Genomic DNA, 19923 nt, shown 5'->3' with positions numbered 1-19923 from the left:
GAAGAAGGTTCTCCCCAAATACTATCAGCAGTGTTGGGAAGGTTACTTTTAAAATGTATTCCATTACAGAATACAGAATGCACGCCCCAAAATGTATTCTGTAACGTATTCCGTTACTCAATGACAGTAATGTATTCTGAATATTCTGGATTACTTAATATATTATCATGCTTTTTACAACAGCGTGAATGTGCTATTGCTGTGTGATTTATTACTATAACTGAAAGTCCGCGACTCCGAACTGTAGTAAAGGGACCTCTGACTAATACGGCGGGGTCCCTGTCGGCTCGTAGCCGACAAATAGCTTTACTTTGTTGTGTGGGTCAACTTTTCTTGCGAGAGACAGAGAGAGGCGTTGAAAGGCTGCTCCAACGGAACTTATTGTTTTCAGAGGAAAACACGAACACAGCGTACAGTCGAGTCTTACTTACAACTGGGCTCGTCACGCTCTCTTCTTGGCTGCAGTGGTTATTATTATATTTACATGCTTCCAGCTCCCGTTTTTGCTCGATGACAACTCGTACCTTTCCACTCCCCTTTTTCTCCCTCCTCGCGCTCACAGACATATAACGTGTATGGCAGTCCATTCTCCCTGCAACACGGACTACACTGCCTATGATGCTACATTCTTTAGAGCTATGCTTGTAGCATTCTGCCTGTTAGCTTAGCACAACAACAACAACAACGAAATGCGCTCTCTCACCCAGGAAACACACAGTCGCAGAGAGAGAGAGAGCGTCGCCCTGTAACCATGGCAACCGTAACGCTGCCGCCTGGAACAAAAGAACGTAGCTGTCAAACAAAACCCAAACAGTCCTGACCCGCGACAATATGAAACAGGAAAGTACCGCAGTGTAATCCATTTATTTCAACAAAGTAACTGTATTCTAAATACCACCTTTTTAAACGGTAACTGTAACGGAATACAGTTACTCATATTTTGTATTTTAAATACGTAACGGCGGTACATGTATTCCGTTACTCCCCAACACTGACTATCAGCACATCTCCTTCCCCACAAGAGGTGATCAAACATTGGACCACTGTTACACTCCATTCAAAGAGTGCTACAAACCCCTCCCCCCGCCCAGCTTTTGGTAAGGCAGACCATTGTTCCATACTGCTGCTGCTGCATACAGACAAAGACTGAAACATGAAAAAACAGCTTCCAGGGTTATTTACAAATGAGACAGTGAGGCTGAGGAGGTCCTGCAGGACTGCTTTGACACAACTGACTGGCAGATATTTGTGGATGCAGCTGATGGCAAAATCAATGAACTCACAGACTCTGTCATTGGATATATTGGAAAGTGCATGGATGACACCATCACAAAAACCACTGTCCGCATATATCCAAATCAGAAACCCTGGGTAAATAAAGACGTTCGCGCCAAGCTAAAAGTGCGGACCTCTGCCTTTAACTCCGGGGATGCTGATGCATATAAAGCAGCCAGGTACGACCTCCGAAAGTCCATAAAAAAGGCCAGAAAGGACTACAGGGACAAAATGGAGTCCAGCTACCACGGCTTTGACACCAGGCGATGTGGAATGGACTGCGCTGCATCACTGACTACAAGAAGGTCAACACAGTCAGTGTTCAGCCCACTGCATCTCTTGCAGACGAGCTTAACAACTTCTATGCTCGTTTTGACGCAGACAACAGAGAACAGATCCTCTACCCTCAGGAGGACAGTGAGGCTGCAACTCTAACTCTGAAAACAGAAGCTGTGAGATGGACTTTTAAAAAGGTAAATCCTCACAAAGCCCCAGGACCAGACGGCATCCCAGGCCGGCTACTCAGAGTGTGTGCAGACGAGCTGGCAGAGGTGTTCACCAACATCTTCAACCTCTCCCTGAGGCAGTCAGTGGTCCCCACGTCCCTCAAAGCATCCACCATCATTCCCGTTCCCAAAAAATCAGTGGTCTCCTGTCTGAATGACTACCGTCCTGTTGCACTGACATCCGTCAGCATGAAGTGCCTGGAGCGGCTGGTCAAAGGTCATATCTGCTCCTCCCTCCCTGACACACTGGACCCTCTTCAGTTTGCCTATCGGACAAACAGAGCCACAGAGGATGCCATCGCCGTGGCAACGCACACCACCCTCACTCACCTGGAGAAAGGGAATGCATATGCAAGGATGCTCTTCATCGACTATACAGCTCTTATTTAATCACTAGTGTACATATATTTATATTTATAGATACATATATATTTAGTCATCTTTTCTCTTTTACCATGTCTCTCTAATATTTTGCTCCTTACTATTTTTCTATTTTCTTTATTATTTTATTTTATTATATTTTCTCCTACTGTATCATGATGCTGAGTGACTGCTGCTCGTCAAACACATTTCATTGCAATGTTGACCCTGTGCTAACTTGCATGTGACAAATAAAACTGAAAACTGAAACTGAATCTTCCTCCTGTAGTTTTCCTTTCATGCCTTATCTTCCATTTCAGCTTCTTCTGAACAGCTCTCAGCTCCTGTTTGTCTCCAGATCTAAACACTCTCTTCTTCTCCTTAAGGAGAGCCTTAATTTCAGGATTTCAGTATAACAGACCATAATACAATAAATACCTTTATACACATGAGAATGATAATAATTGAGGGTCAAAGAAAGAAAATGAAAGAGGAAATGGGCAAACAGGAAAGTAAATACAGAAGAAAAATGTGTGAAACTGGAAGATGATGGAGAGGAAGAGGCAGAAAAAGTTAATAAAAAAGAAGAAGGAAAGTTTAACTGTGAAAATGACAGTTGAAAGTGGTAGTCAAGCTGGGAAAAAGTAGAGGAAGTCTTGGAATTAGAAGTGCATAAGGGAGAGGAAATAAGAAAGCAGCAGAAGTGGAGGATGAATGAGAACTAAAAGTTGTCCTGAAAGAAGAAGATGTGAAAAATAAAACTGAAAGATAAAATTCTGCAAAAGAAAAAAGTAATGGAAGCAGAGGAAGAAGAAGAAGAAGAAACTGGTGGAAATTAAAAATTAAAAAGCACAAAAAGTGGGAATGGAAATGGAGGAGTGGATGGTGGATGAAATTGAAGTGAAAATAAGGATGTGGAAGGTGAAATGGAAATGGAAGAAGTTGTGAGCGTGTTGGAAAAAGAGGAGGTGTAAAGTGGAATATGAGGACATTAGAAAAAAAGCTCTGAATTTGAAGAGAAGGTGGAGAAGAAGGAGTGGGGGGAAATTTGAAAAATATTTAGAACAAAAGGAGAAGCAGAAAGGGCAGAGGAGGGGTTGTACATGGAAGAAAATAGGTCGAAGGGGAAAAAGCAGTAGGAGTAAAGGAGGAAGATGAAGAAAATGTGGACGTTGAAGATAAAAACTGAAGTAAAAGAGGAGCTGGAGGTAGGAGGGGATAAGGAAGAATACAAAAAGTTTATCGAATATTCCAAAGTGGTGCTACAACCTCCAACTTAGTCAACTTTTGTCTTTACTAGTTCTTGACATCACGAAAACTAGAACTTTGACAGTTTTTTGCTGAGAGGAGGAAATGTTTTGCCAAGTCAAAATCCCTCTCCTAAATCAGCACTCAAAGTTTGACACTGAATAATTGATTGCCGCTGATATTTCAAAGGGTCAAGCCCATCTCAGGAGTTTTTAATGTAGGATTGAATTTGCACACATAAGAGGGCGAAAAACTTGTTAGGAAGTTTCTTGATTCACCTAGAGCAAATCAGTATGTCTTGCAGGGCTTAGAAAAAGGAGACATTTCTCTCCCTAAAATGTGTTCAGGTGTAGGAGAAAGAATCGAGTCTTTTAATAACTGAAAATGTAAATGTTTATTCGAAGAAATATGTGTATTTATTTTTATTTTAGTCTAACATATAAAGCAGGATTGGAATTAAATTACTTAATATTAAATTCCACATGCTGCTGATGTGGAATCACTGCAGGACTGACTGCAGATATCGCAACGGGCTACTTCTGTCAAATCCACAGTGTCAGTGTGCCTTTTGGCATTGGTGCCAAACGGTAAGTGGGTCATGGCAGACTGTTGCATGCCTGGGTACTCTTAATGCTTTTTTAACATTCAATGTTAATGTTTTTTTATTTTAAACGAAACCATGGCCTTTTCTTTAAACTAACCCTGCAGTTTTAGATGATTAAATCTAGCTCAAATTAAACTGAACCAAGCGGAAACACAGCAAAACAAACGGTAAAGCATGAAACTCAAAAAATAGGACATGAATTGTGCTCTCCAGGTTTCCAGTTGTGAGAACGTAGCTGTTTAAAATGATCCTGGTGTGTAACATAATGCAGGTTTTTCAGCTAGCGCCCGAGTCTTCTCTTCATGAGCAAAGGTTTTCTTGAACCTCTGTGCTCTTTTGGACTCACATTGACAGGCTCAGCGGCTGAGCGATAACAGTTCTATTTCAGAGACCAGCAAAATTTAAACAGTAGGAAGCTGGAGGTTTGCTGGTGGCATAAATGGCAGGTTTATCATCAAGCGCACATCACATCACCTTGGCTGACATTGTTGTCAGCTGATCAGATTTCCCCCAGCCTTAATACCTGAACTAAACGATGGGTGGATTTGTTATCAACTCCAGGAAAAATGGTCAGTACCTCACTTTCCCTATCTTCACCAGCACGTCTTTACTGTCACTGTCATTACTATTATTCATGTGTTAGTAACTTTGTTTTTAGTAAAAGGCTTTATGGCCTGGATTCATACATACAGTTTGTGTTCGTAAATAATTAGTAAAGTACTGCAAACAGGTCTGTTCTTAGTGCAACTAAGATCCTAACACAACAGGGTCTTGGCGAGCGATGTGCCTTTCATGACACACGCAAAAACCAGCTAAACACCAATTCTTATTATTACTGATATCAAAATATGAATTCACACGTCAACTTAAAATGGCAGAAAAGGGCAATATCTAGTCACCCTTCCTTGCTGCAAGAAATCGTTTCCAGGTAACTGTATCCAGCTCTCAAAAATATGAAGCGTATACAATTAGGCACTTAACAGCGTAACACAATGTCAGTTTAGTCCAAAAATAGCCTATTCAGTGCACTGAAGTATCATTATTGCAATACTTAAACAAAGGTATTTACTCATAAAGTAGGTCTACTTTATTATTACAGAATATAGGGTTCCTTATGAATGTGTACATGCACATAAACCTATATTTTTTCTATATGTGTTAACATAAAGCAAAAATAAAGCAGTACAAACAAAGCCACTGTGCTTTGCTGCAGACTTGTGTGTGCAGAGGGTAACAGATCTCCCTCAGAGGATCAGCTACAGGATCTAACATGCGTCAGAACAGCGGGAAACTTGTTGACACAGTTCTCTGCTCTAATATCAAGATCTGGTCTTACACAGAGCCATGCTTTGTAAGATATTTTACACCACTACCTGGATAGACTTCCCTGAGAGCTGACTTTAGGTGAAGGAAGATGTAATAATAACGACTTAATCAAAGTGTGATCGTTGTTTCAAGTCAATCCGTAATAATCTCATTTTAAGTTTAACATAATGCATGAATCAACCCCAATCAGAAACAATACACCTGTTTTATCAAGCTGTCTAAATGAACCTGCTTAAATAACGGAGATACATCCAACAACATATTGTGTTAATAATAATAATAAGACACCCATAAAAAGCCTGTTTCAAATATTTCTTTTTCTAGCTCTGTTTCTTTGCAAAACACTGTCTGTGTCTGTGGATTGAATTAAAGGAGACACCGCTTTGCTGGCTGCTCGCTGTAGATACCTCTCCTAAAGCTTGGCTATCTCTCCGTACACGATGGGTATTTTTAGTGGCCCTTATCTCTTTATGAAACATGAGGCGCAGTGCAGAGGCTTACGCTACACACCTCGAATGGTTTGGCTTAGGATAATGCGTACATGTGAATGGAGGGTGTGTGTGTGTTCTGGGTACAGTGAGGTAGGGCTTGTTTCGGTGTCAAATCCATGCCCCCCCCCCCTCCCCCTTTCCACAAACTGTTTAATGGGCTCTAACAGATAGGTAAAAAGGGGGAAATGGCAGAGGTAATGATAGCAGTAGGAGAACAGTTGCGAGAGAGGGAAGGATGGGGAGATAGATGGTTGGGTTGGATCTATTGCCTGTATGCCACAGTACAGTAAAAGTTTTACAATACTCCTCCTATGGTTGAATGATAACACATACATTAAGCGCAAAAAATCTTTCCATAAATGCGATCCTGTTAAATGTCCCACGATATTAGGCTGATATATCACAAAGCAGCTAGCATGCAGAGCAGATTATTTTTCTCATCTTCATATACCATCAGTCCTGTGGAGCATTTCAGAAAAAAAATCTTTTGAATAACTCATCCCTTAATCAGCGTGTTATGGCCTGACCTCTTGTATCCTGCACAAGCGGGGGTGATATAAACTGACTTTTTTTTCTTTCCTTACTCTGGACTTTAGAAGTTGTCTCGACTTAATTACAGTCTGTTATGAGTCAAAGATTAATCTGTGAGGAATTCTAATCTGGTCTCTGACTCGGAGAGCACAAAGTCTGCCCTCCAGAGAGTGACCACTATACCCCTTTTAACAGCAGACGTGTACTGCATATTGATTCTAATGTCAGTGCAAGCTTTGATACACACACCATTTTGTTGGGTTGGCGTCAAGAATGAAACAAAGAGGCAGTTCTTAGTCATGTGGAGTGACTAAATATATCGTGTTACAGATTTAAATGACAAAATAGGGTTTGATAATAGTGAACACACACACACACACACACACACTGTGCACCAATGAGGGAGCACTATGATTGTTACAGTGAACCCAGCAGGAATGAAAGAACTTAGAATGAAAGAAAAGGTTTATTCCAGCTGGGTTGAGTTGACAACAGCAGCATCTGCTATCCTAATCACAATCAAAACCTTTTCAGGTAAAAAGTCCTTTATCAAGCCACATCTTTAATAAGCTTAAACTTAAAAAAAGAAAAAAAAAAGCACAATTTTAACCAGATCCTCTTCACTTTATTTTACACAGCAACAAGGTCATTGAACTAAGAGCCCGCTAAAGCTGTCACAGACCCAGCTCCAGGGATTCAGGGTCTGTCAGCAGTGTGGACTACTCTTATAATTATTGCTGTTATTTTGTGATGTGTGTTTTGTCTGCACTGCTGCTGTTCTTGTTATTCCTCATCCTTGTTTGTATAGGCAAGTGGGTGTGTCTGTGAGTGTGGCTGAGTACTGGTTTCAGGTAGACCTGGTGGGCGTGTCCTGTCTAGAGGATGGCCACACCTGAAGCAGAAGATGACTCACACACCTGCAGCTAATGAAGCGTCGTTGGGGAGCTTCTTAAGACTGTGGCTGAGCGCTCCTCGGTGTGGGATTGTTGTGTGAGACTCCATGTTAGTGGTGTTAGTACCAAGGAAGACAGGGAAGACAAAAGCAGCTGCACGGGGACACAGGAGCGGAAGAGCACAGAGCACAAACTTGTGGGTGAAGACACGACACGGAAGTCAAGGGGAAAACACGGGGTTAGTCTTTGAACTATTTACAACACTGTAAATAAACGCACTGCCTTCATCACAAAGTCCTGCATCTTGGCTCCTCATTCCCCTCATCCCCACGGTCTGCCACATAGACCGTGACAAAAAGCATGTAGACAAACTGTTTAAATTTGGCAGATATTCTGCACATTTTGCTGCAGGATGGCAGCAGCCATTCCCCAATATGTGCAGCATGCAGGGGTGTGTCTAAAAGGTAAGAGTGCATTAATTAAAAATCTTTAGTTACTAATTAGCTTGCTAATTTGTCAAAGTGCTAACTGACATAGAGAAAGACAACAAGTCATGCTCTTATTTACCCCTACAGGCAATTTAGGCTGACCACTTAATCTAACATGTATGTCTTTGGACTGTGGGAGGAAGCTAGAATACAGAGAGAACCCACTTAGACATGGGGAGAGCAAATTCCACACAAAAAGAACCCAGGACCTTGTTGGCATGAGGGAACGTGCTAACCGCTGCTCCACTGTGCTGCCCAATTTCCTAATTTTTCAGGCTACTAAACATATCCATGGGGCCAGAAAAAGTGTGATATACTTGCCAGGCAGGGCCATGTGAAGAAAAGAAACTGGTATGGAACGCAATTAACTGAACCTGTTAAACTGAGCTTGTAATGATGCTACTGTGAGCAGGTTAATAGAACATGGGCGTTAGCTGTTACCTAGTAAGCTAGCTAGAAACAATACTTCTGGTAAATATATTCACTGGTGCTGATTTTATGCTTCTGGCTCCAGCTATAATGCAGCCTTTGGCATTGCTGCAGCTCTACACAGAAAGGTCAAATGAGGTAATGAGAATGACCCGTGCTGTCTCTCCTTTGTCAGTGCTGAAGATACTTCTGTGTGCGAGGACACCACAGGACACACTGGAGAGGGGACCTCTTGTAACTGACCTGGAAGTGCTTGGCTGTCTTGCTTGGCTTTGAAGCTGAAAGAAGCTGCTGTGTAGAGTTGATGTCTGCACCACTGCCACTCCATTGATGTACTACTTAAACTTGTGTGAAAGAGATGGGGAACAAACATTGTGAGGTGGGGAAAGGAATATTATTGTGTGCACACAACAATAACAATAGAAAATAGTCATATCCAGATGACCAGAGTAAGAACAAAACAAACGAAAAAAACCCCAAATGACTTATTTACCGAGCCAATTCATTCTCATAGTCACATAACTTTTTGGATATAATAGTTATTTGGTTATGCTGTTAAGAATGCCAGTTAATATTTTTTGTATTTTTCTTGTTATTTTTGTTATCCTCTGGTAGTTTACTGTAACAAGCCATTTTATAATTTCTCACTAGGTTTGTCAGCTGTTTTTCTTATACGGTTTTTATAAGTTTCTTATAACTTCGCTCAGCTTCTGTTCTTCTTTTTAAAAATTCCTAGCTGATAACTTTTTTTTTTTTTTGCGAAAGTACAGCTGTGGCATTGATTTATGGCCAGTGCTTGAACTGCAAAGAAAAAAAAAAGCATAATAAATTTGAATAGATTTAGCACATTTATTACACCTAAACCCCCCCCCCCCCCCCCCCCCCCCCCACACACACACACACACACACACACTCACAGTGTAAACTGGATATATTTTAATACATAAAAATCCCAAGGAGGCTCTTTAAATAGTAACTTAGCAAAGGCAGTGCTACACAGCCTACTTTGGCTGATCAGCACCCTCTAAGCCCACTGACTACACCCTGCACTAGTGATATGCATGCAAACATTGCTAAGGTTTAGGTTGGCAAAAACAAAAAAACCTAGTTGCACTGGATTTTTAGAGAATGACCAAGTGAGATAAGGGGATGAAGAGTCAAAGTTATCAGCTGTCTGCTATCTGGTCTTTAAGTCTGATGTCATTAGCCGTGTCTGGGCCCAAAATCTGCTGCAGGTCCATAACTCAAATGATCACTGCAGCATCACTCAGAGTTAAAAACTGTCTAAATCCTTTCATCTGTAATAAAATGATCAGTGTGGCTTCTCTACCAGGTGTAACAATTAAGTGTAACATCCAGGCATCCATGAAAACAGAATTTATGACATTTAACTAAGTTATAAATTAGCAGGGAGTTAGCTCGCTAGCTTCCATCTAAATATAATATACCATGTTCTGACTGAGAGATTTATTAAACAAATTAAAACATACAGCTCTGCTATCACTTCCAACATAAATGACGATAGGAAAGTAAACAGCGACGTTTGTAGGGTTACTGAAGTTGGGCTAGCTGGTATATAATGATGTGCTACGTGATCGCTAGCGACACAGTTATGTTAGCAAAATATAAACAGTGAAACTGGAGGATGAACACTAATTGTCCACTCGATAAAAGTTAACGTCAGGGTTCTCGATGACAAATGCAATCGCATGGCATGGTGCTGTAAACGGACCAAACGTCTGTCCAGAGAACCACCAAGATAATCCATCCACAATACGAGGTTAGTCATTAATATACTGCTGCTGCATGGGCTGGGCTGTAGTTACATCGTAAGGGTTTAAAAACTGAGCTTTAAAATGAGTCGTGGTAATAAAAACCGAGAGAGGCCAACAGTGAACACTGACAGTTTTTAGGGTTTGTTTTTTTTAGATTAAATAGAACAAGATACAAAGCATTAAAACATGTTAAAACACAAAAGCCTTATAAAATGCAGGGTAGTTTGGGCCCGGAAGTAGGATTCATCACGTCATAACTTAAAGACCGGATAGCAGATAGAAGCCAAGATAGTATTGGGTATCACACTGCTTTTTAAAGGAGTCAGTACAAAAAGAAACTGCAGCTTTTGACTCTTAATTTTTAGCCCCAGGAGGTCAGCAGCTTTGCTCTGATGGCAGTCTTATTGTAGATGCCATATGGCTTTTAACAGTTGACTGTCAGGAAGAAACATATAGTAGTATGATGCTAATAGCACTGACTGTACAAGCACTTACTTAGTTTTCTGTTGAACATCAGCATTTTCTTTGAGCCACAGCAGATTAGCATTTCTTTACTTTGCATATTGGCTTTAAGAAACAAAGTCAGTCAATGAAATTATTCATTTTCATTTTCATGGTTTTTGCCTGAACCTGAATTACGCATCACTATAGGACTAGACTTCAAAGAAAAAGACCTTCATTTAAGCACTTTTTAAAGACAATACCAGGAGCAGAAATTATTTATTTTATCAGGTCCCACGCTGAACACTGAACACATCCTGTCATGCAAATATATTTCACATGTGAACAAACCTGAGAACACATTGGAAAAACAATCAGTGACCCCAAGAACTACACAATAAAAATAAATGGCTCTAGTGTTCTTTAAGGTTGTTCCATTCATCGAACTAAGTACCTCACCTTTTCTTCTTTTTTATTTATTTATTTTTCTACCCAGCTGGCAGTTCAGGAACTTTGGATCGATACTGTGCTTGCAACACGAAGGCAGAAAGTCCAGTTGCGGAGCAGCTTAACAGCTCCACAAAGACCTGGCTGTTTGGGCCGGGAGGCAGGAGATCAATGGTGTAAAATAGGGAAGAATTAACAATGGTTGAAGAGCAAGGGGAGGACAGTCTGCTTTGACCTGGAGTGTTTCGAGACGACGGGCTTCACGATGTCACCCTGATAATCGCTCCACTAGAGGAGGATAAGACCAAACAAGAATGGCTGTGATAACGTAATAGCTCCTCTGTGTCTGAGCAAAACAATCATTGGCAAGAAAAAACCTAGACATTATTAGTATTGTGAAAACTAAGCTCCTTTTAAGGGTACGAATTAAGGTTTTCTTGGTTTTTCTTTCACGTTATAGTGTTATTTGTTCTTAAACAAAACAAAAGTTTCAGCTAATGAGGTAACCATATATAAAAGTAAGCCCCGTGTGTCTAAATCTCAGGCTTTAGACTGTTTGGCGCACTAGGGATGCAGTGTTTTGACTGCTTTAGCGCTGAGCTGTGGTAAGCTTGTCATGGATTTCTTTTCATGGTCATCTATTTGAGGCACAGCAGACCTAGAAAATCAAACTTGTCTGTACAACATAGTGACAAAAGAATTACATTTTACTAAATACAATTTAGTTCAAAACAACATGTGTCAAGGGAGATTCTTCCATATTAGAGAGAGGACCCCAATGATCAGTGATCCCCTGTGAGCAACAACTTGTAACTCTCTTTCAATAAGAAGACAACTCCAGCAGAATCATGCTCTGGAAGAAGGCCAGGAGATTCCAGAAGAATCTCCTGGGAGAGAAGAGAGTAAACAGGCACAAACTACAAAAGATAAAACACAAACTACTGGATGCAGTAACACAAGGCAATGGCATTAAAATAGTGTTACAGTATATTACCTCACATAAGGTGTGAAGAGAGGGCAGTGAACTAAGGGATGGTTCAGAGTCATCTGTTCCAGCAGAAACTGTAAACTATATCAAAAATGAAAGTTTAAAGATTGATCTTAAAAGTAGACAGGGCATCTTTCTCGTGAACCCTGTGGGAGCTGGTTCTGCAGCAGAGGGCCCCAATAGCTGGCTCTCATTGTACTTTTGGGAACCACAAGTGGTCTGGCACTTGGAGTGAGGCACTTTGTTAGTATAATATAGTGCTCTGCTTTTGATATGGCCTGATCATTCAGACTTTTGTATGTAAGAAGAAGGATTTTTAATTCAGTTCTGCATTTAAGAGGGAGCGAGTGACGGGAACCTAATGTTATGAATTCTTTGAAAAGGTTTTTTTTTTCTGCACAAGTAAACCTTTAACACACGTATCAAAAGCAGGTGCCGAAAACACTAATGGATAACTGAGGTCAAATGAATATACAAGTGTAATATACACTCGTATATTCATTATATAAGTGATATATAAATATATATATATATATCCTTCTTTGCAAATATACACTGACCAACTACCAAACTGGTCATACTGGACAATGTTACAGGCAGCATTACGTTCGCCACGGCTTCTCCAGACCATTTTACATCTATTACTTGTGCTCAGGGTGAACCTGCTATTATCTGTGAAAAGCACAGGGCACCAGTGGTGGTGGACCTGCCAATTCTGGTATTCTATGGTAAAAGCCAGTGCTAAACGGTGCTCAAACCGGTGCTTAAAGAATGGAGAACACAAACTTTGTCCAAAAACCTCTTATGTTTTTATTTTTAGCGGTCTCTTTTTTTCTGCAAAATGATAACCAAGTTAGCCTATTCTGTTGATACAACATGAAGTTAGTATCTGCCATCAAACAAGAAGACAGCCGCATGAAACTACGACGGTGTTTGGTAGTTCACCTTACATGCATTAATGTAATAACGTGGTTAGCCTACTCAACGTAAATTACACACGAACAACATGAAGCAACTCACGCAGAGAAGAATGGCTGCTGCTGCCATCATCATCCGTCATCATTTCTGCTACACTGGCAGGGCTAGGGGCCAGGACTCTCCTCTTCGGGTTCTTGGGGGATGTTGCTAACTCCGGGTCTGATAACAGGCACCACACCTGCAGTAGATGTGCTCGGTGTGAGGTCTTGCAGCAAGCTATCAAATACGGTGCATTTCTCGACTTTCAAAAAAACACTATGCGTTGCCAGGTGTTTCATCAGATTCAAGGTGTTACCTCCTTTGCACAGTATCACCTTAAAGCACTTGTTGCAGGCTACTGAGTTTGCATCTTTTGCTGTGAAGTACAGCCAGACTTTTGACCGCTTCGCCTTGGGCATTTTTAATCTGTAGCTCTTCTCTAAAAGAACGTACGTCCCTGGGCCCGCCTACTATCCTTGCAAAGGTAAAATGATTGGCTAGAATCCAAAGTTTATGACATTTCAGAGAAAAAGAAGCACTGAAATGTGCGCTGCTTTTTGGTCTGGTTACTACCGTTTATATCAGAACCCTAGTGAAGAGGATGAGGTGCTCAAAGAAAATTCTTACGCAAAGCCTGGGAGGGGGACAAGATCTAAAGATCTTTTTTAGACAGTGGATGAACACAAAGATTATTGAGGATTTATCTATCTATGTATCTGAAAGGAAAAATATGTCCCCCCCGTTCAGTTCTCTTTTTTTTAACATTGATATTCATTAACACCTGATCTACAGGTGTGCACTGTGCCTCGGCATCAGGCCTGGTATGCTTCCTCCAAAGGAAATCAATGGGATTTTTATTCATCCAGTTGGGAGGGCCCACTTCACTTTGCTTCCACGAGCAGTTGTGGCAGTGATGATGAATAGGGTTCTAAAAGTATGCGCACCGTAACGCTTATGTAAATACTGCGACAGTGAGCGTAGGCATCAGCGTCATAAAGCAAAATTGAAGAGATTCATTTTGGGAAGAAAACCAAACATCAGAGGAGGGGAAAAGAAAAAGGGATGAAAAGATGGAGAGAAAGTATAGGTTACTGTAAATCACGTCTATCACCTCTCCTCTGCTCCATTACTGATCAGGGAATGAAGGATTATATCAAGTTGGCCGGTTTCAGCAAACTCCCTGGAGATGTCCTTGGAAGTGACAAATTGCTAGGTTAATTCTGCTGGGGTCATGGCTCTTTTGACCGAATTAGCCACTTTATTTGGAGTGAAAATCCATAAATGGAGTTCATTCCCAATTTTCAGTAACTCCATTTGGATCCAGTGAGGTATGGCCTCAAGCTGCTGAGAGGAATCCTAAACCATCCCAGGAGAGTGCAGCAAATACAGTATATGACAAGTGGACCAGCCTGAAAATCACATTAATTTCCCTCAATCTGGGCTTTATGGTAACAGGAGGAAAAGTGTTTAAGCATTTTCTCTTAACCTACCTCCCCCTGGGATCAATTGTACCTTATCTTCTGTCTGATATAGATGAGGCATGGGACATCTCCAGTGGAAAATATTGAATTCCAAGGAACAGCACTCATCCCTAAATCCACCCACCTGCTTACTCCCTATATTATCTTCAAGTACCTCATTCCACTTTCAAATGTCCATTTCATAAATACTAAAGAGAGGATAGACAAACAATTTGAATTTACATCTTAATAAGTACATATGTACAACTGAATAGGGTTGGAGCTGAGCCTTTAACAGAGGCGAGCACTGGGGCTTGTTGGGCTGGTGTGGAAAATGTGTTGGCATATTTGTCAGTGGTAACTATGAGCAGAGATTTTTCTGGGCAGAGGTGGGCAAGTGGGGGTCTGTGTATCTGAAGCAAAGCCAGCTCCAGCCTCTCTGCCGTGGTGAGATTAGAAGAGAAGAGGAGGCTTTAATATAACTGACTCTCTCTGTGGCGTGACCACAGAGAGAGGCAGCGGGCAAACTTGGGACAGCCGGATGGACGGATGAGGGAGGCAAGGGGCTTACAGAAATAACATGGTACAGAGGAAGAAAGTGACGTCTAGGGGAGTATGTATAGGGAAATGCATCCTCCAGGACTCCAGGATAATAGGTTGCGGAGGGCTGATAGACCTCATTCCCCCACTGCCTCTTCCCTATTTGTCTACTTCTTCCTTCTTTCCATTCTGTTTATATCTTGCTCATTCGCCCTTTCTCTTTTATAGTTATCTAGTTCAGTTTCTATGGGAGCAGCCAGCCTGCAGAGCCTTGAAGTCAGAGAGGAGAAGAAAGAAATAAAGCCAGGTGTGCAGGGGGGAACGTGATGGGCCCTGAGGTTGGGCTGAGAGGTGAGGGACAGACACTGGAGTGTGTGACAAAAGGATGAGCTTCACTGCTAATGACTCCCACAGGGGAGACCAGCTGCTCAGTTTGCAACGGCTTACGCATGCACCGACTCCACGCAGGATGGAGTCAGTGGTGTGATAGAGCGTGTGCATGATAACGCAAACTTTACATGACGTGGACGTCAGGAAACAGGGATGCGCGTATTGAGATACAGTCAGGTAGTTTTGCTCTCTTCTTTCTTTGACGCACACATAAGTCCTAGTTTCTTGACACCTTCCATCGCCGCTCCTTCTGAATTAATTTGAAACTTTTGAAAAATTCTGAGTTCCCACTGTCCTCAATTTGCACTCGGGTGTCATGACACAAGACAGAGTTCTGGGTATGAATTCTGATGATACATTCCATCCCCTCTTGAGTTTTGTCCACGGCTATAAAAGGGATGTTTCAGCACAATAAAGCATAATCAATAATACATAGTCATCTGTGCCCCCCACCCACTTCCCATCCCCCAGTACTCAAATGAAGAGCTCTTTTGTATGATAATGCATGTGAGCCCTCTAGTGTTAAGCCATTTAGTTTCATGTGCTGAAAGAGTGAAAAAAGCAACAGATAAGGCCTTAACGTTATGTTTGCACTGTACACTGTTATTATTTACATGTTGTAGCATATCCCACACAGCCAGTGCCTGGAGGATTTTTTTTCTCTTTAATATTACACGCATAATCTAGCAACAGATTTTTTTCATCTGAGATTAAATGGAATTTTCCTGGTTAAGAACCCCAAGACAAAAACACATTTTACTTCCATTCATATTGCATTTGAAAAGCGCATTTGAAAAGGCCATGGATTCCTTGATGCAAAGCTTAATATACAAATTATCATTCAGGTGGCATTTGCCGGCACATTTCCATGACATAGAGAATTTCTGCAGCTTTGGAAAGGAATGGAAAACCTTAAAGGCCTGAACTCTATCTGGTGAATAATGTGATATTAAGTAGATGTGAGATTTTAAAAGAGGCTTTAAAATCCAAGCATTGATCAAATGTGGGGTGACAAGCATCATGGCCGAGGTAATGGCTTTTTCACCAAGATATCCCAAAGCTTTGCTTGTGCCCGGGGTATGTAATGGCAACCTGCCATGGGTTTCTGTTTATCTGTATTTGCAAGTGTAATAATGGTCTTAATTTAGCTGTTCATTGTCATGTTTGTATTACAGCATGTAAGCAATTGCTTACTGCACACAAATCCCTCTCATCACCAAAGGTCAGAGCAATGCATCAACATGGAAATGGATTCAGAGGCTAAACTTTCCAGACAGATATTAGTAATAGACCTAATGAAGGACCTCAATGTTGCATTCTTTATAGAGGCAAGCACTTCTATAAGGGCAGGTGTGGTATATGCTTTCCAGCCAGCGATGCTTAGTGTCCCAATGACCCTGCCACACTACAGAAGCTATAACCTGTACTCTGTTGGAGAAGCAGTATGAAGCAGTGACATCCATGTTACTGTGTTATCATGCAGGGCTGAAAAAAGAGCCTTTTGTTAGAAGTGGTTCTTGTATTACAATCATCCGTAATTGGCAAGCGGAGATAGAGAGAGAATTAAAGTAGAAATTGAAGACATGAAGCCAATGCAAAGAGGGCTAAATATCCTGTTCACTGTTTGAATTTCATTTGCAGACACGTGAGGAATTTGATACCTCTTGAAAGAGTCTTAATTGAAAGACTCATTTGAGTCTTTAAGGGAGATACCTCACTCTTACCACAATACTGCTAAACACTAGCAATAAGGGTGAAAAGGTTAGACAAAGCTTGTATTGAAGTAAAAAAAATTATCAGCACTTTAAAGGCTCACAAATGTATTAAATAACATCAGAACTGTTACAGAAGGTCAACAATTTCCATTTAAAAAGTGTTAAATTAAAAAAAAAAAATTTGTTGATATATTTTGATTTTCATGTACATAAGCTTTTTAGTTGTAAATGATATGTAAAGGTTAGGTGGGTTGTGGCCCACAAAAAATTCTAAATTCCTCTATGAAACATTTAATCATAAAAATGAAAGTTGTATAAATGACTATTACTTTCTACAGTAATAGTTCGTTACTTAGCTAACTTAGCTATTACTTAGCCATGCAGTTTACAATTATCTGACACTAATAGCTTTGTCATATAATTTAAGTCAAATAGTCACTATACACACTAATCCCTTCATTATGTACAAGTTATATGAAACACAACGGGTGCAATAGTGCAAAGTGGCAGATAGTCTCATTACTATGACCAACAAAAAAGTCATCCACTGTGAGGACTGATTTTAGATTTTTAAATATTCATGGTTTATATTATTATTTTAATTCTTCACATTTGTTATTACTCTTCTTTTCTTCCCCATTGGTTTTAGCCCTTTCCAAAAATGCATCAGTGATGGGCCCGTGTTCCCTATCACTTTTCAATAAAAAAAAGGTTATTTACCACAGTATTACCCAAATGGAGCTGAAGCTATCCTTCTTATCATCTGTTAAGTGCGCATGCGCCAACCAGCGTGCAGCCTGTTACAGTCGCTCCTGCTTTTCTCTTAGTTTAGCTCTTTTTTCTTACGTATTCTTTTTTTTTCTGACTTGTATTTTCCTCCGTTTTCTATCTCTTACTCAATCATGTGGATTGAGAGAGTTTTTGTTCTTCTGGTGGCCGTGGAACTGTTACTTTTATCATGGAACGGGACCGCGGCACATCTCCTACACGCACGGACTGTTTACTCCAGAGATCAGCTGATCGCCCTGATGCCGGCCAGCTCGCTGGCCAGGCCCGCAGAAGTGCCCGCAGAAGTACCAGCTGAAATTTGGAGGAAAACACATCGGGGATGCAGAGGTCAAGGACAGAAGAGAAGAAAAAAGGTGACGGTGAGACAGCGGAGGCTCGAAGCGAGGAGGAGGTTTAAACCGTGTCTGCCGTCTATCGTGATGGGAAATGTGCGATCGTTGGCAAGTAAAATCGACGAGCTCTCAGCACTGGTACGGAGTCAGAGGGAATACCGAGAGTGTAGCCTGATGTGTTTCACCGAATCATGGCTGCACCAGGTCATTCCCGATGAGAATGCTTCCGTGGAAGGCTTCCACACTGTTCGGGCGGACAGGGACAGCATCGCTAGCGGTAAGCGTAAAGGAGGTGGGCTTGCTGTTTTAGTTAACAACCGGTGGTGTAACCCTGCCAACATAACAATCAAAGAAAGGATTTGTTGCCCGGGCACTGAACTGTGTGCTGTTGGACTCAGGCCGTATTATTTACCCAGGGAATTCTCTCACGTCATCTTGGTGGCTGTTTATGTTCCCCCCTCTGCTAACCCCACAGCTGCATGTGACACTATCCACTCTGCCATAGCTCGGCTACAGACTCAGCACCCGAGTGCCTTTATTGTGATCTCGGGTGACTTCAACCATGTATCACTGGACAATACACTACCAACATTCAAACAATATGTGGACTGTCCCACCAGGGGAGAGAAAACTTTAGACTTACTGTATGCTAACGTCAAGGATGCATACAGCTCCTCCTCCCTCCCCCCACTTGGTAGGTCAGATCATAACCTGATTCACCTCACCCCCCGCTATGTGCCAATTGTGAGGAGGGAACCTGTGACCACCAGGACTGTTAGGAGGTGGTCAGAGGAGGCAATAGCGGAACTACAGGGCTGTTTCGAGGTGACCGACTGGGAAACACTCTGTGAGCCTCACGCCGAGGACATCAATGGGCTTACTGAGTGTATCACAGACTACATAACTTTCTGCACCGACTCCATTGTTCCAGCTCAGACTGTTCATTGTTACCCAAATAACAAGCCGTGGGTGACTAAGGACATCAAAGCCCTCCTCAACAACAAGAAGAGGGCTTTCAGAGGGGGCAACAAAGAGGAGGTGAGGAAGGTCCAGGTGTTACTAAAGGACAAGATCAGAGAGGCTAAGGACAATTACAGGAGGAAGCTGGAGTGGAAACTCCAGCAGAACAGCATGAGAGAGGTGTGGAGGGGCATGAAGACCATCACTGGATTCAGGCCAACCAACAGCAGGGGAGCTGAGGGAGGTGAGAATAGAGCCGACGAGTTGAATCTGTTTTTCAATAGATTCGACACCACAGTGTCTGCTCCCACCCCCACAACCTCACCTGCAGTCAGCCTGGAATCCAGAGCCACACCACTGTGCCAGCCTCTCTCTTCACATGTTGCCTCCTGTGAGATTCCTGACACCCCTCCCCCACCCATCACCTTCACTCAATACCAGGTTGAGATGCAAATGAGGAGACTTCACTCAGGCAAGTCTGCTGGACCAGACGGAGTGAGTCCCCTTGTCCTCAAGGCCTGTGCCCCCTAGCTGTGTGGAGTCTTTCATAAACTGTTTATGCTGAGTCTGAGTCTGCAGAGGGTCCCGGTGATGTGGAAGACATCATGCCTCGTCCCTGTACCAAAGACGCCTCGTCCCAGTGGCCCCCAGGATTACAGGCCCGTGGCACTGACCTCCCACATCATGAAGACCCTGGAAAGGCTCATCCTGGACCAGCTGCGACCCATAGTAAGACCACACCTGGATCCCCTTCAGTTCGCTTATCAGCCTCGTCTCGGAACAGAGGACGCCATCATCTACCTGCTCAATCGTGTCTACACCCATCTGGACCAGCCGGCGAGCACTGTGAGGGTCATGTTTTTTGACTTTTCCAGTGCTTTCAACACCATCAGGCCGACCCTCCTGGGTGATAAGTTAGCAGCGATGCAGGTGGATGCTTCTCTGGTGTCCTGGATTGTTGATTACCTGACAGGAAGA

The 19923-nt window shown here is 42.1% G+C and overlaps 1 long non-coding RNA gene across 1 annotated transcript; it reads left to right on the top strand.

The window, feature by feature from the left end:
• The first annotated feature begins 7224 nt into the window (after positions 1 to 7224).
• On the top strand, positions 7225 to 11549 carry LOC113014835 (uncharacterized). Its single transcript, XR_003271019.1, has 3 exons — positions 7225 to 7472; positions 8327 to 8530; positions 10864 to 11549. It is a non-coding gene; the product is annotated as an uncharacterized LOC113014835 (long non-coding RNA).
• The last annotated feature ends 8374 nt before the right edge of the window (positions 11550 to 19923 follow it).

This window comes from Astatotilapia calliptera, chromosome 22 (assembly GCF_900246225.1).
Source record: "Astatotilapia calliptera chromosome 22, fAstCal1.2, whole genome shotgun sequence".
In the NCBI taxonomy this organism is placed as follows: Eukaryota; Metazoa; Chordata; class Actinopteri; order Cichliformes; family Cichlidae; genus Astatotilapia; species Astatotilapia calliptera.
This window is presented reverse-complemented; position numbering and strand designations above follow the sequence as displayed.